At 39.9% G+C, this 24,180-nt stretch overlaps 1 protein-coding gene across 3 annotated transcripts in view; it reads left to right on the forward strand.

Moving 5' to 3' along the window:
* Positions 1-2,847: 2,847 nt before the first annotated feature.
* Galnt13 (polypeptide N-acetylgalactosaminyltransferase 13) overlaps positions 2,848-24,180 on the forward strand; it is a 590,130-nt gene continuing 568,797 nt past the window's right edge. For 2 of the 3 annotated variants that reach the window (XM_060390179.1, XM_060390181.1), the window contains exon 1: positions 2,848-2,987. The gene's annotated coding sequence lies outside the window, so the exon portion shown is untranslated. Of the gene's footprint in view, positions 3,087-24,180 lie in introns of all 3 variants that reach the window. The other variant, XM_060390180.1, reaches the window with a different exon arrangement.

Genomic DNA, 24,180 nt, shown 5'->3' on the forward strand with positions numbered 1-24,180 from the left:
TCTGCAGTTATAGTTTGTTGTGACTGCTCAGACCTGAACTTGGGTACTCAAGAGAAATACATTCTCTCAGTCACTAAGCCATCTCCAGCCCATTTCTTAAGAGCAAGAGCTTTCTCTAATATAACCTAGTAAACTACTTCACATCAAAAATTTTAATAATGATATAAAACTAATTATAAATTATAATAATTAAAAAAATTAGATATAGGCTGATAAAGATTTTGTCCATAATTTGGTACTTGTCCCAGATAGATACTCAGATGTGTTTTGTACAAGGAGCTTAGAAATCTTCTATTTTATTCTTCTTTAGTATGGAATTTTTTTTTTAACTTTTTAGTGGGTTTCCTCACAGTGGCAGATTTGTCTGTGTTTGCTCATGATTACATTCAATTAAGCCTTTCATATCTGGAACTCTAAGTTATGCTAATATGCTGTTCCCTGCATCATGTCCTGAAGCTTGGGTGTAAGTTGGTGATTCTAACTTCGGTCACTTGGTGAAATATAATGTCCAGATTTATCCACCACAAGTAATTTTTATCCCCGTGTAATTAAGTATCCTCATTAGGTGACAAGCACAGCCTTAAAGATTCCTCAATCTCCTTTGCAATATTACTTTGCAGTTTCTCCCATCAAGACATAGATAATTCAAACTGAGGCAGCCCAGGAAGAAACCCTCCTTGAAAACCCGGGGAACTCAGAGATCTTGTAGATGTTTATTGTTTTAGGCCATTAAGTCTTCAGATGATGTGTTATGCAGCAAAAACTAATAACTTCTAGAAGACACATTGGGACTACATAAATACCAGTTACATATATAACTTTTGCCAACCAGATTTATGAATCTCGCCAAAGTTAAGTATTATTACAGGAGATTGTGAAATAGTATTGCTTCTTTTTATAGCAATGACAAATGTAAGAGTGGGGGCCATACGTCTCTCAAGGACACACATAACTGGTAAGTTATTGTGCCAGTATTTGAACAGTAATCTTTTATTTGTTGGTCCATGGCATTCCTCAATGAGTCATGGAGGTAAACGGCCTGGTGTCAGCATTTGAAGTCACAAGTGAGAATAATAAAGACAAACTCTTGAGACTCCCTGGTGTTATCATGTCCTATCACACATACTAAATTGCCTTTGTTAAATGTTTCATAATTATTGCTAAATTTTATTTTGATATAGGTTTGGCTCTGTTGTCTTGGTTGGTCTGGAGCAGCTGGGCTTCAGCCATCCCATTGCTTCAGCGTCTCTGGTAGCTGGTATGTTCTGTATTTATAGTGACATAATACGACACTGCGGAAGAAATAGTTAACGTAGTTATCATACTAATTTAGATTGATAATTAATTCATGAAAAGATGCAAAAGTACATCTCTAGAAACAGCTACTCCTGAGTATAATCAAGAACCTCATTGACACACTACATTATAATTAATAGTATCATATGTTTGCGCAATATAGCTCTTAATATTTGAAGTAGCTGTCATATCCTTCCCTAATGTGCCAAATAAGTCATGTCACATAAGAATACTGTAAGAAGAAATTGTCTTTGTCAACTCTTTTTATAAATAAGATTTAGAAAACAACCCAGAGACTGAACGAAATCAATGACCAAAGCAGGGAATAACTAACTAAGCAGATCCTTGAACCCAGCAACCCCAATTTTCCTGAATTACCCCCACATGGAAGGTAGGGAATGTTCCCAGGGAATGTTCCAGATTCTAATACTTGAATCTTCGGTCTCTGCCTTGTGCCAGGCACTGTTCTAAAATGTTTCATATATTTTAACACCGTCTAGAACGGCGGCTCTTCTGTTACATTATACTACACATTAATTTAGCTAGGGCAAGCCTTCTGATACTTAGAGGTGTGGACGAGAATGTGTGCGCGCGCACGTGGGCGGTCGCCAACACCTTCCTGAAGGAGAAACAAATTAAAAGCCCCACTTTTTCCTTAACCCCGAACCCCCTTCCCCGCCCTCCCTCCCCTCCCCGCCGCGAAGATTACACCCGAGCGCTCACTCTGTGATGTGGTTCTCTTACAGCCCTCTGGGGCCGTTGAACCCTAGGATCCTATTAGGGAATCTAAACCTTAAAGGACAAGAGGCCAAAGTCTGTCCATCTCTTCTGCTTCAGAGCCGAAGCCCCAAGTTACTGCCAGCATCTCTCTACCAGAGAGCTGACCGGCAGGGTGCGGTTTCTGGAACTTTCCCCGAGGACAGTCCCCTGCCCCTTGGCTCCCTTCTCCGAGGCTCCCCAGCGCAGGGGCGAGCACCGAGCACCGCAGCTGGGCATTGTGCCCGGGGTGGTGTGGGGGTAGGGGTGGGGGTGGGGGGTCAGGACTGGCGAGGATGTCCGCACACTCTCCGGACTAGAAGGCGACCCCACAGTTGCTCTTGGGGGCCGTGCCTGCCAAGTATCGCGGGACTTGTGCGCCTCGCAGGAGCCGCGGCTCCGGGAGCAGCTGGAGCGCGCTCGGTGCGCAGCGCCCCAGCCCGGGGAGGAGCGGGAGCCGGGCGGGAGGAGGGCCGGGGTGCTGGTTACGTAAATGATCCTAGCCCAGTGACAGGCCTCCGGGCTGGGGCTGCGGGAGGGGGAGGGCCCGGCCGAGGGGGCGGGGGCCAAGTGACCAGGCGGCGGCGGCGGCAGCGGCGGCGGCGGCTCTGCCGAGGTGACAATGTGCTAGGAGCCCCGCTCCGTCTCCTGCGCCTCCTTGGCCTGGGCGCCTCCTGGCCGCTCTCTCGGAGCTTCGCCGCCGGCCGCCGCGCTATGAGGGAGCTTCTCCGGGGCTGCCCGAGGCCGGGGCCGCCTCTCTCCTCTCGCGGAGAAGTGTGAAGAGAGGCGCCGGTGGGAGCCGGGGCTGCGCGCGGCGCGGGCTCCAGGTGAGCGCGGCTCTCGGAGGAGCTGTCCACGGTCGAAGCTGGATCCAGGCAGCATCCCGTGCGCGGACCGCCGAGCCCTCACCGCGGGATCGTCAGCCACCACACCAGGTCTTAATCTTTCTCCGGTTCTCCTCTTCTTGGTGGCGGTTTGGGACGGGTCCCTCTCGGACTGCGGGAGAGTCCGGCTGGGCGCCGCAAAGTCCCGCGGTGAGTGGCAGGGCGCAGAACCCCAGCCGGGCAGGGACGGGGGCGAGCGTGGACCTGGAGAGTCTGTCTCCCGGGACCTCGGAGCACACTCGCCCGAGGCTGCAGGTGCGGCAGGGGGATGGAGAGGCGCGGAACTTTCTGCAGTCGCCCGCCTCCTCTAGGCTTTTCCCGCTACCCTCTGAGGTGGGGTGCGCTGGTCCCCATCCACGCCCTGGGGGCGCTATCCAGCGCCTGAGCGTCCCTTCCTAAGCAACTTTCTCTCCCAGCTGCGAACACCCTGGGGAACGATGCTGCTGGTGCTACTACTCGTGACACCGGGCACGCTCGGGTTCTTGTCCTCGACAGCTCGCTCTTTCTGTCAATGCCCCGGCCCCCTCAAGCCGCATCTTCTCCTGGTCTATGTCCGTCTCTGACTCAGTTTTGTAGGTCTGATTTTCTTTCTGGCTTTTGGTCCCAGCGCCTATGCACCACTCTTGTGTCTGTTTCTCTTTCATTCTGTTTGCTCCGTTCTTTCTTGAGCTTGTCACCGTGTCGCAGACGTACTGTTTCTTTCGTTTGTCTCTCTTGTACTCTCCCCGTTTTCTGTTTCTGCTTCTTATTGCTTGTCTCCCCACTTTCCTGATACCTAAGTGCTCCTGGGCTGGGAACCCCTAGATGCACAGACCTCCTTACTTTGCGCCGGTGGGAAGGCGGGAGTGAAGCAGCCTTCCTGCCTCTGGGCTGCCATGGAGCTGAATGAAAAGCTCAGGGCCAGAACTGAGGGTGTCCCTCCACCCTTCCCCCTCGGGGCCTCAGGGCTCCGCGCTACCTGAACCCAGCTCTCTGAGGCTCCTGCTGTGTGAGAGTGGGAACCCTTCACCTGCCTCGTGCCTTGGATTGTGCTTAGTTGAATTTCCAGGTGGACAGTCTTCATTCTCAGTTTTCCTGATAGCTACGGGAGAAGAGTCAGTGGATGGGCAAACAGAATCTTTGGGATTACGGCAAGGCAAATGTCAAAAGGTGGACAAAAGGTGGACACTCTGCTGAGGTAAAGGCATTGCCAATGGAGAGGAGCTCTGCCTCACCTTTTCACACTGTGCCTTTAGGAGAACACTGTCCCCCGGAGATACGCCAGCCTCTCTTACCAGAACAGCCTAGAGATTTATTTGCAGGATTAAGGGTACCTGACCATCCCCATGACATTTTTTTTTGGGGGGGTCCCCAGCGTTTGGCAAAATCTGTTGCTCAAAATCTCTCTCTCCCTCTCTCTCTCTCTCTCTCTCACACACACACACACCTCTTTATGTGTTTGTGTTCATGCCCTCTAGTGTTAAAGAAACCTGCTGGTCTGAGAATATTGAAAAGTAAGGTCACACTGCCAGCCTTCGCTCTGGACTTCTCACCTCCAGGCGTCTTTCTGTCGTTGTCACACACATCCTTTCCCTTTCCTGACTGACTCTTGCACCTGCATTACAATCGTTTCTTACCTGACCTCTGTTAAGCCTTCCTCTGCTGCAGAATTAGGTTCCTAATACTGAAAACCCCTTCCTTTGACTTCAGAGATAGGTGAATTGGAGAATGTCCATAGCCTAAGGCAGGTTTTGAAGGTTTAAGAAACATGCCCCCCCCGTATTGTTTCCTACAAACCAGGATTTTTCAGATTTTTTTTTAATGCTCCCTATTACCTTAAACTCCATTGAGAATTTTGCTAGATGTTCTTGCACGATTAAACAAATTCTTTAAATCATTTTCTTTGTTGGCTGCCCTATTGCAGGGTGGAAGCTGCTTCCTTAAGGGGCACTTTGTGTGAGGCCAGGCTTACAGGAAAAGAAAAGAAATCCGTTCCTAAGGGATTGCAGGGTGTTGCCAGTGTAAATTAGTTCCGAGACAGAAAGTCTACAGTGACCTGGTGCTGTCAGGTATGCGGTCTCCGGAAGTGTGGGAAAGCAAGTAGTTCATGGAAACCTGTTGGTTAATGGATTAAAGTTCAGGCCAGGCTAAGATTCTAAGCTATGCTAATGAACCTTCATACTAGGAATCAACCTACTTCTACCACTCTGCCTCTGTTTGGGCTAGTCGTCCATAAGGGAGAGGTGAGGACCAGGAGGGCGGAGGTGGGGGCAGAGCTTTCTCATTGTCCCAATGCACGCTTTTTACCTTTCTGCAACTCTGTAACTTGGCAGATACTTTACTATGCAGAAGTTCGAGGCTCTGATTTGTATCAATTCAACCATCCTATCTGACAGTAAAATAGGACATTGCATCATTTTGAGTGAATATATTCATCTTTTTAAAGGTGAATTTTCTTTTTAATGTAAATAGCAAACGCATCGGCTTAAAAATATTTGGGGAAGGCTGTAAATTAATCTGAATGGTCTCACTTACCATAAATAGTTTATAGATCCATTATGGCTTCAGGATGTCTATGAGAGGTATGATGATACAAGCATATGAAGATTTGCCAGACTGACTGGAATGATCAGCTGTCACAGTCCTCTTTGGATGTCATGCTAGTCACCACTTCAAACAATTTACTATGGATTTGTACAGCAGCATGTTTAAGCAATTGTGTTTTAAAATATTACTTGTAAATTACTTGATACTATCTTTTACCTACTTTTGTATTTAAAAAAAATAACAAGGATAATGAAAATGGAAATTCTGACACTGGTTGAGAAATCTTCTAATTTCTCATCGATTTACACATTTAAACTGTTAAACTTAATGTGAATTCATTTCAAGTTAAGCAGCTTTATCAGGACAAAATGCATTTCATCTTGCAAGGCTGGCTTTTACAAGTGATGGCTGCAGCGAGAGCATTTCTATTCAGTGTTCTAATGTGACATGACTTACTTGGTACTGTGAGCTTATGAAAGTGTGGGCATTGTAGGAAGAAGGTAAGAGTAAATGTAAGAAATAGATGTTTTTATTTTTTATTTTTTTTTAAATAGGGCAAATGCTGATAGCACTAAAAGAATACAATAAATTGAGAGCAAAGCACAATTACGATTAAGGCTCAACATGTAAAGTAAGTGACAACATTGTTTCTGATAGGTGATCATTGTGTTTACAAATATAGACAGACCCTAGAACCCTGTCCTTTGATGGGTTTGCCTTGGTAGGTGTAATGCTCTAAATTACAACTGTGATGGTAGCACAATGTTGACTGTGACTTTCAACCTTTATGGGGTTGTTTGTCTCTCAGTGGGAAAAATGTAGATATCTTAAATCTAACGGGATCTGGAAGGATCACTAACTGTGAGGGACCAACCGTGTGGCTACTGACCAAAGAATTTCAACTGGGTTTTGCTTCTAAATTGTCTTTTCACTTTTGTTATTAGAAAGAACGCCATGATACAGGAGACTACTAAATATAGGTACTGAATTGATTAGATAATGTCTTTGGTGGCCTTCTTAAAGCAACCCATTTTCACTAATAGTTTTTTTGATGGGCCTTAAACAATTAAATTGTAAAGAAGTAGAAGTGCTCTTTCTTTTTATTTTTTCTTTTTGACTAAATGATTTATTTTATTTTATTTTTTTACAATTTATTAACTTTATATCCTGATTGTAGCCCTCTCCCTTGTCTCCTTCCAGTCTTCCCCCCTTCTCCTTCCTCATCTCCTGCCCCTAGTCCACTGAAAGTGGAAGTCCTCTTCTCTTATTATCTGACCCTAGCCTGTCAAGTCTCATCAAGACTGCCTGGATCCTCTTCCTTTGTGGACTGGTAAGGTCTCCTGCCAGGAGAAATTGATCAAAGAGTTCATGTCAGAGACAGCCCCTGCTCCCCTTATTAGGGAACCCACATACAGACTGAGCTGCCTATGGGCTACATCTGACCAGGGTCCTTGCATGGTCCTTGGTTGATAAATCAGTCTCTGCAGGACCCCGGGGCCCAGATTTTTTGGTTTTGCTGGTCTCCTTGTGGAGCTCCTGTTTCCTCCAAGTCTTTCTATTGCCCTCCCCGCTTCTTCCATAAAACTCCCTGCACTCTGCCCAAAGTTTAGCTGTGAGTCTCTGCATCTGCTTTGATCCCCTGCTGGGTAGAGTCTTTCAGAGGACATCTATGGGAAGCTCCCTTCCTGTTCCCTCTCTTCAAAAGTACTCTTCCTTTAAGAGCCAACATTTCTCAACTATCAATGTGTATAGTCTTGACAAACCACCAAGACAGCTTACTACGTAATCTGCTGTAATCAGCTATCCTTTACAACACAACCAAACTCAGGTTCAAAGTACTGAATGTTTAAAGTAGTTCTATATTAGTGGTTAGTTCCCCTAAGATAGCTTAACATGGAGCAGTAAGGGCAGTGACCACCACATACATGTTGATTATGTCATGTTATTTGAGGTAAATTGTTTACCTTAAGTGCTCAAATTTCCTTTTATAAAGACACTATTTTTTTTTTTTGATGTGTGTATGTGTGTGTTTGCATGTAGGTAGGAGCACAAGTGTGTGAACGGAAACGAGTGGTTTCTCTGTTGTAGTTAACTGCAAGTCAGTGTCACCAAGACACTGTCAGGGAGGCAGACCCTAAGGAACATGTTGTTCTCTGTGACTGAAACTTCTGGGATCAATTTGAAGGCCAGAGTTCAGATGTCAGATCCCCTAGAGTGGTAGTTTATAGGTGGTTGTGAGATGCTTGATGTGGGTGCTGGGACCCAAACTTGGGTCTTATGCAAGAGCTGTAAGTGTTCTTAACTGCTGGGCCATCTCTAGGCCCTCAGACCTTTTTATTTCTCTCTCTCTCTCTCTCTGTCTTTGCTTTTTTATCAACTTTTTCTTTTTTATTCATTTATTATTTATTACAATTTATTCACCTTGTTTTGTATCCCTGCTTTAGCCCCCCTCCCCATCTCCTTCCATCCCTACCCTCCCTCCCTCCTCTCCCCCTGTGTCCCTCCTCTAGTCTACTGATAAGGGTGGTCCTCCTCTGGATTACTGAGCATCATGGATGGGAGCTGTCCAAGGTATATCCTATTAGGACTTTTTTTTAAAGATTTATTTTTATTTATTATTTATACAGTATTCTGCCTGCATGTGTACACACCATAAGAGGACACCAAATCTCATAGATGGTTGTGAGCCACCATGTGGTTGCTGGGAATTGATCTCAGGACCTTTGGGAGAACAGCCAGTGCTCTGAACCTCTGAGCCATCTCTCCAACCCCCTCTATCGGGACTTTTAATAGTCTAGAAAATTAACTGGGATTATTTCCTCAGTTGGATTGTATTGCGATGTCATTAAATCATATTTAAACTCATGTAGAACATTCAAAGAAGAGTCTGATTAACATTGTTCATCATTACATTCTGGACATAATACAAGAGGCAAGTAGACGTGGTAAACAGAAAATAAATTCAATCCTACAAAACCAAAACCATCTAGATGATATCACAGATATAGTTATAAATGTCAATTTAGCTTCTTGCCCTATATTAATTGCTTTGATTTTTATAAGCAAACATCTCTTTTTTTGCTATTAATAAGATGGGTTTTGAACATAAGAAGATGATTACATAGATTCTTATAGATCTGTAGTGTAATGACTGATTTAATTCCTTCTTTTTTTAAAAAAAAAGATTTATTTATTTATTATTTATACAATACTCTGCCTCCATCTATGCCTGGGCATGCCAGAAGAGGGCACCAGATTTCATTATAGATAGTTCTGAGCCACCATGTGGTTGCTGGGAATTGAACTCAGGACCTTTGGAAGAATAGCCAGTGCTCTTAACCTCTGAGCCATCTTTCCAGCCCCAATTTAATTCCTTCTTAATGACTCATTATATAATTAGTTTCATATAAAGCGGATGAGATTTATATGACTATTAAGAACAGAACTGTTAGTTTAAGAAAAGAAAATTAAAACAACAAAAACCACACAAAACACCTTCTTTCTTCTATGGGGAGATTAAAAGTGGTAAATTGAGTTAATTTATGAAATAGCAAAAAATATTCTATGCCTGGTTTGTATTAAGAAGGGCTTTAGACTATTGCATCTTTATAACAGCCCTCTAAGGACAGCCTGACTAATGTTTTAGGCCTAAGAATGACACCCGTTCTACCTATCTCAAACTGACATTTTCATTGATGAAAATAATACTGTCACCTCCATGTGATCTTTTCTTTTGCACACTAAAAATGACTTAAAATGTCTTCTTACGTTAAAATCATTTTATAGTGGTGGACATTTTAATACTAAGATGGGAAGAACTGAATTCTAAAGAATGGTTCTTTACAATGAATAAATTTAGCTACTTTTTTTTTGCATTGTACTTTACTAATTTAACAACTTTAGTTAATAGATGAAAATGGATCACAGAAAATTTTATTTTGTGAATTGTTCTTGGAAAGTTTTATTCGTCTGATCCATGATCATATTCTGCTTCCCCAGGCTCCCACATTATTGGAGAGCAGCATGGCTGCCGTAACTGTAATTCAGTGATGCATGACACTTACAGCATCTTCCATTTACTTTTTGGGTGTGAGCCTGTGTAATACAATGTGGACCCAGGGAGGATGCTACCAATTGATTTGGTTTTAGGTTTCCACACCACTGAGTGCAGAGTTGATTGGAGGATGGAAATGAAAAGTTCCTGTGCTGTGGTTAACTACCAGTCAGTGTCACCAAGATAACGTCAGTCCATGTCCTGGGACAAGAACTCCATTGGGCAAACCCAAAGGACCATGATGCCACAACCTTTTCCTCTGCCTTCCACATGAGGACTGTGACTGAAACTTTAGGCATTAATTTTCTACATTTTGAATTGTTACAGGTAAACAAGTCAAACAATTCCCATAAATAAAATGTTTATATTTAATGGAAATAATTAAGATATAACTTATTTTCATGAAGCCTTTCTGACATTTTTTTAAAATTGCATTAGAATTTACTTATATTTACTAAAAAGGTTGTAAAAACCATGGTGGATTTTCTAAAGTGTTTCTTGAGATATTCTATTGTGATTAAACATCAAGTAACATAATTACTTAAACTGTATAAGAAAATTTCCCTTACTTTTAGAGAATGTTTTGGATTTTATTTCTTTGACCCTTGGATAATCCATTTGCAAATGAGAATGTAACGTGCCACTGACCATAGATCAGGTTTTACTCTAAAGAATTTAAGCTTGCATCTTGTTTCTTTTTAAAGCAAACACTGTGTTTATTATTTCTCAGGGCTACTTTTCTTTCTTCGCAGAGATTTTCTTTTCCATTCTTTCCTTCTTCATGCCTCTCCCCACTCTAAACTATCTGTCCTCTATGCATTGTAACTCCTCATGTAGCCGGACTGAATTATAGACTGGCAATCTGCAGAGTGTTAAAAATCAAGGGAATGAAAAGCAGCTCCTGTTTCTTTAATCATCCGGTCTATGTGTAGGTATGAAGCAGACTTGAGAGATCTTGCATCTGGGTCATTTAACAGGAGGCTGGGGATGCTAAATTCACATCTCATTACCTTTTTCTACTTTTAGAACTCTGTGCCTGGGCCCTGTGGTCACTTGGCATTTGGCTGGCTCACGGCTCTAGAGGAATGCTGTTATTTGACAATACGCCAATTCCAACTGACACATGGTTCTTTCATTTCTTGGTCAGATTTTCCTTTTAAAACAAACAATGTATGTTTTATTACCAAGTGTAGATTATTGATTTCTTGTCTAAACTTTGTTATGATAGAGATAAATTGTGATCCACACTTTTAATTATTTATGTTCTGTAGTTCCATCTACTTAAAATAGTAGATACTATTTCCCCTACTTGAAGCCTTAGGACAGACATTTTGCCATAGATTTTTAAAAGACTCTTTTTGTTTTGCCTAAGTTGAGATGAATTGTAGGTAATTGGATGGTGCAGCTGAATTAACACACTGAATTGCTAGTTATGAGACACTTCATTTGCTGTTGCTGGCCACAATGGGCCCATTTTGCTCCTACAATACACACATTCTTATTATCCATATAAGATTCTAATTGAAGTAGAATAACATGTATGCAGCACTTCCATTCCTTTTGTAAAGAAAAATAACCTCCACAAATGTAAGAGACTTGCAACTATTTCATTAAATAATTTGGAACTTTGGTGTTCTTTCATTCATTTTTATTTTTTGAGAATGTTAATCTGTTTTACTGCTCCATGGAAAAGGCTGAGGATAAAACATTTTAGAAACAAGTCATCAGACTTACAACTTTACCACGTGTATCTTAAGATCATTGCAGGTGGGTCTTCATTCTGAACAAGATTGTTGCATTGTGCCTGCAATGATTCACACCAGTGTCGTAGTTTATTCTTGGGGTTTCTTCATTTTTGTATTTTAGGGATACTTTCTTTCAGTTACTGGATGTAGCATTTGATAGTTGAGTATTTATCTTAGAAAATTTGAATGCTCATTCAACTAAGCACTGCTTTAAAGAGCTGTCAGACAGAACTGTCATAAGGTGTACAAATGGCAAGTTCTGGCTCTGTGTCTCACCATCATTCCTCCCTACACAAAAACTAATGAAATCTCATGAAGTGAGCATTGAGAGGTGAGTCATAGAGAAACAAGCCTCTCTTATTTTGACCCTGTAGCCTTTTACTTCCATGATCAGCTTCCAGATTACCTTAAAGGGAGGTCACTCTTGTCCAAGTACAGAGTGGCCAGCATTTTGTATTCTTCGATTTTTCTTTTGTTTTACTAGGACAGAGGCTCACACCTAAGCTGTCTTTGTCCTTATCTAGGCTGTCCTCAGACTTGCACTGATCCTCTTGCTAAAGCTTCTCAGATGTCAGGGTGATGGGCCTGAGCAACAATATTGACTTTTTCTTTCATTCTTTTATTTATAATCTATCTTTTAATTATTTTTTTTCATACAGCGTATTTTGATTGTTTTCCTCTCTCTCCACTTCTTTCAGATCCTCCTCACTTCCCTCCCCAACCAACTTTATGTTCCCTCTGTGTGTTCAAAAAAAAAAACCCAAAAGCAATAGAAATCTTCAGGAAAATGAAAATTAAAATAAACAACCAAAGACCAATAAAACCAAAAATCTAAATGACAACAGTAACAAAAAGTCCACAAAACAAAATAGCAAGCAAACAAAACTCACATGGTGTTTTTGCCTACTGTTTTTTTTTTTTTTGTTTTGTTTTGTTTTTTTGTTTTTGCCTACTGTTCCTGGACATGGGGCCTGTTCTGGAATGTGCTTGAAATACAGTGATTTTCCCTTTGTCAGTGTGTATGAGTTGCAAATAGCTTCTCTGTTATAGGTGAGACACAATGCCCCTCTCAGTGTTAGGACCCTGATTGTCTTGAACCTAACAGATACCAATGGTGAACAGACATATTAGAAGTAATTAAATATATATTAAGAGACATCTACTATATGAAAAAATTAAAAAGAAAGACCAAGTCAAAAGAAAACCAATAACTAACTGAAACTAAGGTTATAATTTACGTTTTTGAAGCAATTCAAGAAATTTTCCATTCATATACAAAAATAAGGGGTTGATATTAAAATAGAAATTTCCAATTGATAGTTATTAAAACTTTATTAAAAGATTTGTTATTTCAAATACAGAGATTCTTTCAGTAACAAAATCAACAAAAGATGAAAAAAGTAAAGTATAGTGAATCTTTGTAGATTCTGACTTAAATCAAATTCAGGTATGAAAACACAATGTAAACATCCTATATGAATGAATTTAATTTCTCAGATTTCTGAAGCAATATACCTGCAATCTAAAATTTCACAGGCTATCAAAGTATTAATAAAACCAAAGGTGGAAAAAATGGACATTTGAGGTTAATATGAGATCAAGTCATTATTAATTACAGTTAGAGCTAAATAAAGGATAATGTTTTCAGGTACAATCATTCTTACAAAGTTGCTTCAGGTAAAAGCCCGGCAAAGCATAATGAAAAGAGAGAACTATGGTGAGAGCATAATAAAACCACGTTGGAAGCATTTGCTTCTTAGTGTTTCAATCTGAAGGAGGGCTTTAGGTGTTAGTAAGGTCTTGGAAAAGGAGACATTATAGAGCATTTAACATTTGAGGAGTTCTTGGAAGACAAATTACAAGAAAAGATGTTTGAAATCTACAAAAGACAAAGGAATATACAGGAAGTGAAAAATAAACATAGAATGTTAATTGGCTCTGAAATGAACAATATGAATTTTATATAAGTGATGTTTCCCAATTTTCAACTTTTGCTTGAAATTCAGCTGCATAAAAGGAAAGGTAATCACAACTTTAGAATGAGTGGAGCCATCACATGGAAATCATACTTGCAGAGATTAGAGGAAGATGAATGGAATGATATAGATTACAACTGTACAAAATGAGATCCATCAGACAGATAGTGTCTGAGTTACTAAAGAAAAATGTTATGGCATAATCCATAACATTTTGAAGACAACCAGTGCTGACTCTAGGAGCAAAGGATGACAAAATGAGGAGAATGCTGAAGTAATTTAGATAATTAAACTATTTTGGAACTTTTGTGTGTGGGGGGGACAATAATTTTTTTAATGTGTGTATCATTTGCTATTCATCTTGCATAATTTGTCAAACTCCAGTGACTCTCTTTTGAGTCACTTAGCTTCAGGAAGGCAATCTGATATTGAATTTTCTACTGTAGAGCTAATAAGTACTTAACGTGATTTCACTACTAGTGTAGAGATACTGATTGGCCGTGGGTAGGGCATGCAATATATGAAGAAATACGACTGTTGTCACTGGACATATTAGTCCACTTGGTTTCCTATTGTATCATTGGGCTTAAGAGACAGCGTTTGGTTCAAGTCCTGATGAAGACTACTAGTGGACTGTCTAGCAAGTTTCTGAGTTTTTTTTGGGTGCCATTGTCCTCGTCTTCAGTATGTTAGAATAGCCAATCATCACCTAATATTCTAATGTGTATACATTTCACGAAGCTGCATCTACCGCTTTCACTAAGAATAAAATTAACTAAAACTTTTGTAGGTATGCTTAATTATAAGACAATCTACGACTACTATAATTTTTGGTTATTAGCAAGAAAGTGGATGTTACTGTTTTAACAGTGATTACATCATTTTTTTTTAACCTAACTTATGTTGCCTTTAATGTCAGAGCTGTGAATCTTTAGTTTTTTACTTGTTAGTGATCATTTCTCTAATAGACTTGTTTGATATAATCTTTTATTACTTTAGGCCTTATTTTCATATAGTTAAAATTAATTACCTTTATTAAAAAAAAACCCAAAGCACTTCTAAGTGATTATTTAATAGATCCATTTCACTTCTGTTTTCTGAACATTTTAAAAGTGCTAAACAGAAGATGACAATGCAGCCACTCCTAATGTGATCTGATAGACTAAGATCAGAAGGAAGAAGAGGAGAACCTCCTTTATCAATGGACTTGGGGAGGGGCATGCGTGAAGAAGGGCGAGGGAGGGTGGGACTGGGAGGGGAGGAGGGAGGGACTTATGGGGGAATACAAAGTGAATAAAGTGTAATTAATAAAATAAAATTTAAAAAGTGCTAAACAATAATTTCAAGCAACATTTTGAAGTGGTTTACAGATAGTACAACAGAAATTTTCTAGTCACCTGAATTATTAAATTATTCCAGCCACTCTGATTATCGGATATCCATACACACAAAAAGAGAGCTGATGGGTGAGGATGGCATGTCAGCATTACACAGATGTGAGGCTGTGACCATGTCAATTTGCAGCTGCTTTTGGAATTTTCACTGTCTTTATTATTTGGGCTCATGTTTTGATTTTGTTGCTGATCAAAAGCAATATTTTAAAGATGCTCTAGCCAGTCTTAATGGTGTGAGCATCCAGATGGCTCCCATAAGAAAATTTCTAGTGTGCAGGAAGTGTGTGTGTGTGTGTGTATACAATACTTTAGCATTTTAAAACTATGAACAATTCAGCAAACACACAAGCATACAGTTTATATTTTAGAGTGAATTCAAAATGGGAAGGAGGGAATTAGTAAAGGTATTTTTTCCCATACCTTTGAGTAAATATTGCATGAAAAATATTATGGACATGTAAAAACAAAAACAAAAAAATGTTTACTGTAGTCCTTAGCTTGCATGTTATTATTTTATAATGTAGAAGGGTAGGGTGGAAAATAAAACAAAACAACAAATGAACCATGAGACATATTAGAAGTCTGGCTCCTGTATACAGGTGTGATTATAGCCAAGTGGCTTCTGTTGTGTCAGATTTTGGCACAATGACTTGGGGGAGGGTAAATGATCTTTGTCCTATTATGTCATGTAGTGTGCTGAATCCGGGATGCATAGAGTTGACTATTAATGGTGAAATCCTTGGCAATTAAAATAAAACCTTTCAGCATAATGAGTAATTGGTTTTAAGAAAAGAAAATTCTGAAAGACAATCTAGGAGCAACTGTAACACACAATTAGGGGGAAAGACTGGAGTTTAAAACAACGGCATATGGAATCTCATAAACACAGCTGAAAAATTCTAATGGGGTGACAAAGGACAGTTATGTTGTCAGCAAAGCAGATAGACCGGACATCAAGATTTCTTTTGAGGGCTTTGTCTGCTGTTCCTGTGCATCTTCTTAGTAATTGCAGCTGCAAGAGTGTTGAGGTGGCGGTGCATGTAGCACGCTGATTGCTGAGCTGGGCCACAGTGAGTGCTCTGTAAGTATGCCGTTATTACAGATGCTCCCCTTCCACGCGCCTTCCCCTGTCATGGAGGTGACCGATGCCCAGTAAATCTGACCTGGTTAATCAATTTCTGAAATAAAGTTCTCAGACTTAAAACTCATTGTGTGAAGCTGCTGTAAACTTGAGTCCTGGGTGACAATAAATAAATAGGAGCAAAAGACAGGATCGAAGCCAAGTGAAACAGAAACAGTAGCTCTGTGTTAGAAAAGCATTCAGAAATTTTATTGAGAAGAGAAGAAGATAATGGTGTGAAGTCAAACCTGGGTTCACTTTGTGGTAACTGCAATGTATTTTACACATTGTACTAATATGCATGATGCTGAAATGCGCTTTGGGACAAAAAGCTCATCTACCTTGAAAGTCATCTTAAAAGCATCTTCACACTATTTGGGAACTTCGAAGGGCACTGTTGATTTGTGTTAGGAGTTCCTGCTTAAAATTGTGGAGCTATCACTGCCTCCCCCCTTCATTTTCTGATCATCTTTGATTGTTTTGTTTTCTACCATATTTTCAGAAATATAAGACTAAGCATTTTTGTGTTTGTGAAACCTTAGTGAAAACTCAAGTCAGCCATCTCAATCTTCACCTCTGAATCAAGAAGACAAACCAGGTGTTTTCATTTTTCAGAGACACAGGCTTCATTTTCCGTGTGTGATATGGTCTTGTTTTTGAATCATTGTTGACTTTTTTCTTTAATATAAAATAGATCATCATTTGAAGTAACAAATCGAGACAGCTCATTTGCCATTTAGAAATATTTGAATTCTAATTCTCTTCCATTATCATAGGAAGAAAACATGTTGTTTTGAGCAGAGATAGTTTTCATTTCCTTCACAATAATTTGTGCAAATGATAATTATACATAAATTAATAAACTGCTGGTGGGAATCTAATGATGTTTCATGCTGTTTTTGATTTATTTTTAAATCATTTCCAGAATGTTGAAATGTAGCAGTACTAATTTTTTAATACAACCTACAACTCTAAAAACATTTAATGAAGAAGGTTATTTTGTAAACCAAACCATCAAAGAAGTAAGCTGCATTATGCTTTTTGAGAGTTTATGAGGTTTTGGTTATTAAATATGTGCTAATCAGTATTGTAAAATCTTTATATTCTAACTAATGAAATTATTTAAGTGACCATTTATTTTTATTTCATCAGAATTCTTGTATTGTTCTTGTGTGGCTGAAAATAATATTAAGCTCCTAGGTTCCATTTCCTTTGTGCTCTGGTTGCCTTCTATCCTAAAGTTCTGTATTGCCTTTCTATATTTTAAAAACTACTAAGAAGAGGCTTCATTGTAAGCCTCAATAGCTTTGTGAAGAGTTTCCACTTCAGAAATATTTGAAATCAAGTAACAACTCCTGCTTTGTCTGGACTCTTTGCATGAGGTTAACTATTTTCAGCCAATGTTACACTGGCCCCCAGACAGACAATTGATTCATCTTCTTGTATGGCTGACCTTGTCTGCCAAAATATTACACCTCCTGTAATAATGTCATATTGTGAAAAGCCTCTGAAAGTTAACTGTTGAAGTTTATTTTTGAGTTGTTTTGTGTTGTTTAACATTAAATGCTTTGAAATCTAGTAACATCACAAAAGGTCTTTGGAAGTCACTAATGCTGATAGGTTCTCCACTGTTATTATTATAAAACCAAGATAAAGAAGTAGCAAGAGGCTTTGTGGTGCTATCTGACAAGGTGGAGCCAATTCCTTTCCCTCCCTCCTTTCCTTGTTTCCTCCCTCCTTCTTTTCCTCCCTCCCTCTTTCTCTCCTTCCCTCCCTTTCTTCCTCCTTCTCCTCTCTTATCTCTGTATCTGTCTTCATGGTCACATTTCTCCAAATGGCTCCTGCTGAATCTTTTTCCTTTTGTTTCTTTCTTCTCTCACTGCTCTTTCCTTCCCTCCCTAGCCATTCCCTTTCACTTCCCTCCTCTCTTCTCTCCTAGCCTCTTTTTTTTCTCTTTTCTCTTCTTCTCCTCCCTCTTCCCCTCTCTTTCCTACCTTCCTTTTTTCTTCCTCTCTTTCTTTTTGAGATAGGGTCCCACTTTGTAGCCCTGGTATCCTGTAACTGTCTGTGTAGACCACACTGGTCTAGCATTCACCAAGTCCCTTTGCCTGCTGAGTGCTAGGATTAATGGTTTGTGCCAACATGACAGGCTCCGTGGTGATTTGTAAGCATAGACATCCATGACTTTGTGTTCAGGAATCACTCAAGCTAAATTTAAAATACAGATCTTACAGCAGCTGGCTTTCAGTTCTATTAGCTACAGAATCTGTTGTTACTTTTTGTTTGTTTGTTTGTTTGTTCATTCGAGACAGGGTCTCTTTATGGAGCCCTGGCTTCCAGGAACTTTCTACATAGACCAAGGTGACCTCAAAACTCAGAAACCTTCCTCTTTCTGCCTCCCAATTGCTGGGATTAACATGTTCCACCACACCCACCCAGCTCTTTTGAAAAGCATTTCTTTGCAAGAACATAGTTTAAGTAATACATTTTTGTAGTGTTCAGTTCAAAATGAAGGAGTCACATGTGCTGTATAAAAACTTTAATATTGAGCAGTGCCCTCAACCAAGTAAACTGGTATTGTGATTAAGTTTTGCTCCATAATTCAGATTTTTAACTAACCTCAAAACTTTCACATGATCCCTTGCATCATAGTGATACATCTTTTTTGTTTGTTTGTTTGTTTGTTTGTTTGGGACAGAGTTTCTCTGTATAGTCTTGACTGTCTTGGACTCATTTTATAAACCAGGCTGGCCTACAACTCATAGAGATCCACCTGCCTCTGCCTCCCAGAGTGATGGGAATACAGGCACAAGCATGCCTGGCATAGTGATACATTTTAAAACTTTCACTTAGCAATAATGTTTTTCACCTTTGTGACTTATTTTCTATGTTTTTTAAAATCATATATATCTATTACTTGCTATAACATATTTTATTCTATTATTTTAATCATATTATATGCATTTGTTATTTTATTACAATTTTCTAAGTGCTCATGAACTTTTATTTGTTAAAGGACCTCATTTCAAAATGACCAGGGGTACAAAATTATGGGTCAATAAAATGTTGCCACATTTTAATAAATAAGAGGCTGCACTTCAGTGGTGCATGAAATGGTTTCTTCTTAAGGAGTCAGTTATATACACATTGTGCTAATAAATCTAGCAAGAGGTTTAGGGATCTACTTACTTTAGGAGCTATGCAAATGCAAGATCAGATGCTCTCAAAATCTCATTAGGAGATACTTACCAAGAAGGGTATTCAGGAATGAATTCCTGCTCCAGGCAGGCAATGACTGAGTATATTTGCAGCCTGTGCACTGGGGGACGTGAGCGCCCAGGAGTGAGGTGGGGTGTGTGTGTCCACCAAGCAAAAATCCCCATTTTCCCCCTGTGTCTGCACTTCCGCTTGGCTTCCAGGAGTCTCCTATTATTGTAATGATGGTTCTCTTATTCCTGCTTCTTAGGTTATCTTCACACCTTGAAATGAACAGCCTATGCAACACGGAAATGCTCTTTCCGCAGGCCCTGCCATTCTGCCCAGAAAAGACTCTTTTTCCATAGGCAAAATTAAAGGTCATCTTTCTATTTGAACAGAAATTGCTAATTTTTGATTTACGTATATATAGTGGCACATTGTTTTATTAAATTTTTAGATTTTTCTTTGTGTCTTAATTAACATTTCTATACTGTGATACAATATCAGCAAGTGTGTGTCTCCTCGGTACATTTCCTCCAGTACAGAGGCTTCAAGGACAGGGAAAGTCTGTAGTATCCAGAGTTCTAATCAAATGAAATGCTTGGCTGATAGCTACCAAGGAAGTCATTCGGAGCACTAAATTCTTTTCTCATGCATCATGCACTGGGTATTAGGGGTAAAATTCACTCTCATATCACAATTTAAAGCATTTCTGTGAAATTTCTCTTTTCTTTTTCTTAGCTTTTTTTTCTTCTTCTCTCTCTCTCTCTCTCCAAGACAAGGTTCCTCTATGTAATCTTGGCTGTCCTGGAACTCACTCTGTAGATCAGAGTGGCCTTGAACTCAGAGATCTGCCTACAACTGCTTCCATTGTGCTGGGATTAAAAGAGTGTACCAGCATGCCTGACTTCTGATATTTTTCTAGCTCAGGTTTACAATGTCTACTTAGAAGAAAATTCACAAGTCCTTGCTTTTGTTCGCATATATGCCTGGGACCCTTCTGTAAAACCAAGTGTACTTCTTAGACCCTTACTCCAACAAAACAGCTAGTACCCCAGACGGATGCTGTCTCTATTTATTTATTTATTTTGTGTGTGTAGCCTGTTTTTCATCTCTTTAAGCACGGACCTCCTGCAGGATGTTGTTCCTCACACAGCTTGACTGCCTTGTCTGTTTGTGGTATTAAATCCGAGTAGGGAAAAAGTCTTTCCTTCTCTAGTGAGTCTTAGGAGCAAGAGCTGGTCGCTGGTACATGTTTGCTGACCACTTAACTGCGTGCTCTTGCAAAAGAACCAGTCAGGCAGTTGTCCTGCTCATTGATGCTCAGCAATCATTTAATGCTACTTTGCTGTTCTGTGGTAATTTAATAAATCAAATTTAACCTGGATTGCAGATGTGTATCTCCATTTGTCTGTCTCTTGTAGGCCATGGCATCCAAAGGCAGCCACTTCTTTTAGTGGCTTATCTAGCAAAATGCCCTAAGTAATTAAATTGTCCTTACTATGTGCATTTAGTTAAATTGTACATGTGCAGCTAGGCCTGTAGGCTTTCCAGTGCTGTAGTGGCTACTCTGGAAAATGATGCGGGCCAAAAAAGATCAAATTTTTGTCTTTTTTTTTTTTTTTCCAGTGGGGTCATCGAAACTACTTTTCAGATGGGTTGTTTGACTCCCCCCCCCCCCCCGCCCCATGTGATTTGCTTTCCTCTGAATTCCATCGGCAGTTAGGCAGAGATTGTGTACTTGATGTGCTTCTTGTTCAACTCCTTGGTTGTTTTAAATAGTGGTATCTTTACAGTGTTTACTCAAGTAAAAGATAGAGAGATTTTTTTTAATGATTCTTTAATTTCACATCATTCACCCCAATCTTACTCATCTCCCTGTTTTCCATATATGTCCTCTGTCCATGCAAGAAAACAAAACACGAGAAAACAAAATATAAAAATAAAAAAAAAGAATAATTAAAAAAATTTTTACCATGGACGCTGCATTGTGTCACAGTGTATCACACAGAATACCCTTTTGCCCAAACAGCTTTACTTGCAAATGCAATGAGCCATTCCTTGGTCTGGTTTGAGGCCTCTGGCTTCTGCTGAACTATTCATACTGAGTCCTCTCCTGGACTTCTCTTGCATATGCTGTTGCTGCTCTATGTCACAGAGATCATGCTGCTTTGGTTCTGCAGGACTGGCCCCTTCATCCACTCCAGAAGTTCATGGATGGGCTAGAAATTGGGATGGGCCAAATTAAAACTGTGGATTTGGGCCTGAGTGGGAGATGAGATAGTCAGCCTGCCAGCTCTCCCACTTTGCCCAAGCACAGGGGTGCTTTGCCCCCTGTCAGGGGCAGGACCAGCTCTCAGGCTCTCACACCCTTGGAGGCAGCTCTCCCATGCCCAAGCACAGGGGTCAGATCTACTGTGCAGCTCAGGCAAGGTGTGGGGGCTCTTGAGTGGCTAGAGGTGAGGCCAGTTCTCTCAAACCAGCTCTCCCCTACTCATACCACTAGGTCCAGATCTCCCACTGCCCAGATGAGGGGTGGGGTGGGGTGGGGCTGGGGATGGGCCCGGCTCTCCTATCTTCATGCCCTCACTGTCTGCTCACCCATATCCACACCACAGCTCTCCTAAACTGTCCACTCAGGGAATCCCACGCTTCCAAGTGCTGTAGCCAACAAGGGACATGGCCAACTCTCCTACTCTCGTGCCTTTAGGGCCAGCTCTATGAAGCTGCCCCGGGCAAAAGGGCAGGAGAAAGAGATCTTGAAAGGAGAATTTTGTTAGCCCACCTGCACTTAAGCAAGGTAGTGTTAAATCTAAACCCAGACCTGTGTGCAACTCTAAAATAAATCTACCACACACTACATTACGTAGTTTATCGTAAAGTTCACGTTGACAGTGAAGGAACCTCTCTGAACACAGTTCTGATTATGAGAGTCTGTGTTGCCTGGTTTTTATATCAAGTACATACAAGCTAAAGTCATCTGAGAGGTGGACATCACAGTTGAAAAAAAAATGCCACCATATGATCAGGCTGTGGGCTAGCCTGTGTGGGATTTTTTTTTTTAAATCAGTGATTGATACGGGAGGGCAAGGCCCCTTGTGGGCTGGTGGACCTTGGTTCTCTAAGAAAACTTACTGAGCAAATCATGAGGAGCAAGCTAGTAAGCAGCACTCCCCCACAGTCTGTGCATCCACTCTTGCTTTCAGACTACTGCCTGCTCTTAGTTCCTGCTTTGGTTTCCTGCTGTGGACTGTGACTGAGGATTTTTGAAACCGATAAACCATTTACTCTCCAGTTTGCTTTTGGTCATGGTGTTACATCAATAGAAATCCTACGTAAGACATACTACTAGTGATTCTTTTATTTTTTTTAATTTTTATGTTTTTAATATTAGTTACAGACTACTATTTGTTAAACCTTCAAAAATCTTAAAGGTCGACTTTCAACATCTGTAGCCTATGAATCAAAGCCCTTTGTAGGGATCTATCCCCAGTGACATTTCAGTTTTACCACCTCTTAGCCTCTTAGCCTGTTTTTTTTTTTTAAGAGCTCCTGAATTTTTCTGTGTGATGTAGACACATTGTGAATGTATGTGTCTCATTCCTTTGTCCAAATTCTATCCTGACCTCGAGTTATCACTCTTTTCATTCGAAATGTCAGTTGTTGTAGATAAATCCTTGTACAGTAATTTCTCCCTGAAAAAAAAATGATTCTCTTTTCATGGTGCTTTGTGCCCATTGCTGCTGCTATTGTCCATGTTATTATGGTTCTGTCCCCACCATCTCCTATTTCAGATCATGGGCTCTTTCATAATGGCAATAAATTCAAGATTATCCTCTAGGCCTCACAAAGGCTGTAAAATCAGTAGTCATTCAGTAAGTGCCTTGAAAAATTGTTAATATTGATAAAGTGGGATAAAGGGCTACAAAATGAGTCTTCCTAATATGTCTGTTTCTTTTCCTGGAATATGATGGGAAAATAAAAATATTACTGTAGTAGCTTGCAAAGACAGTTACCACAGAGTTATTATAATCATGGGTCTGGGAGGGGGCTACAAACCATTTTGTTCCAGTTGACGTTTTTGCCACACTTCCAATTGGACTGGATGGTTCAAAAGGCTAGTGTCTTGAATTTAGGTTTAAAGATGTTCACAGTGGTCTTTACTGATTTTTAAAAAATGAGCTACTAATCTAAACAATGCACAGTCTCTGAAATTCAGTTTTGATTTGTAGCAATGATGTCTTCATTTCTCTCAACTTAGTTTTATTACTTGGAATCTAACTTAAACAATCTTTCAAATAACTAATATAATTAAACTATTACAGTCTCATTTTGTATAGTAAACATTTCTCACTTCGGGATTTTAAAGATATATCCTAATTTCTTAAATTTCATTTTTCATTTCTGTTGTGTTATTATTTTACATTTTTTTTTCTTTTTAACTTTTGCCTGAATTTTTCTTTCAAGACATGTCTTTTCTCTGTAGTCCTGGCTGTCCTGGAACTCACTCTGTAGACCAGGCTGCCCATAAACTCAGAGGTCTGTTTGCCTCTGCCTCCCAAGTGCTGGAATTAAAGGTGTGTGCCACCACTGCCCAGTGAAAAAATTTACATACATACATCACCTAGAAATTACGTTTGGTCCATGATGTAAGTGGCCTAAAGTAATGAATGTTATATCTTTTAACTGGAAAAAATGAATTCATGATATGTATTGTTCATGTTTCTAAATTGTCCTGGAAGTGTGTGTGACTAGGAATCTTGGACCCTTGTTGTCTAAGGTCCACATACTCTAAATAGGTGCTGGGGTTCTTGCCATCAGATCCACATTTTAGATAATGGAAAGCAAGAAAAAAAAAAAAAGATGTGTCACATTCTACTAACTTTTAAAAATTCTACCTTGTTGCTTATGGCCCAATTTTGTCCATTCCCACTTCCCGCTGTTTTATTTCTGTTGTGTTTACAGCTGTGTGATTTTTTTTTTTCTTTTCTTTTCTGAGGCATTTTACCTTTGTTCTTTTTGATACTTTAATCTGGTAAAAAATGTTTTTGGCATTTTGCACGTTTTGTCGCAATATTTCAGAAATTAAGATGGGTCTGAGAAAGGAAATTAAAATTACTTACCTATCATTATATTTTATTTGTGCTAATCACATGAAATGACTTTTAACAATATTTAGTGATTACAATTGTTAGCATCTTTCTTTCACATCATTATTGAGATAGATTGTG

The sequence above is a fragment of the Meriones unguiculatus genome, chromosome 8 (genome assembly GCF_030254825.1).
Source record: "Meriones unguiculatus strain TT.TT164.6M chromosome 8, Bangor_MerUng_6.1, whole genome shotgun sequence".
NCBI lineage: Eukaryota > Metazoa > Chordata > Mammalia > Rodentia > Muridae > Meriones > Meriones unguiculatus.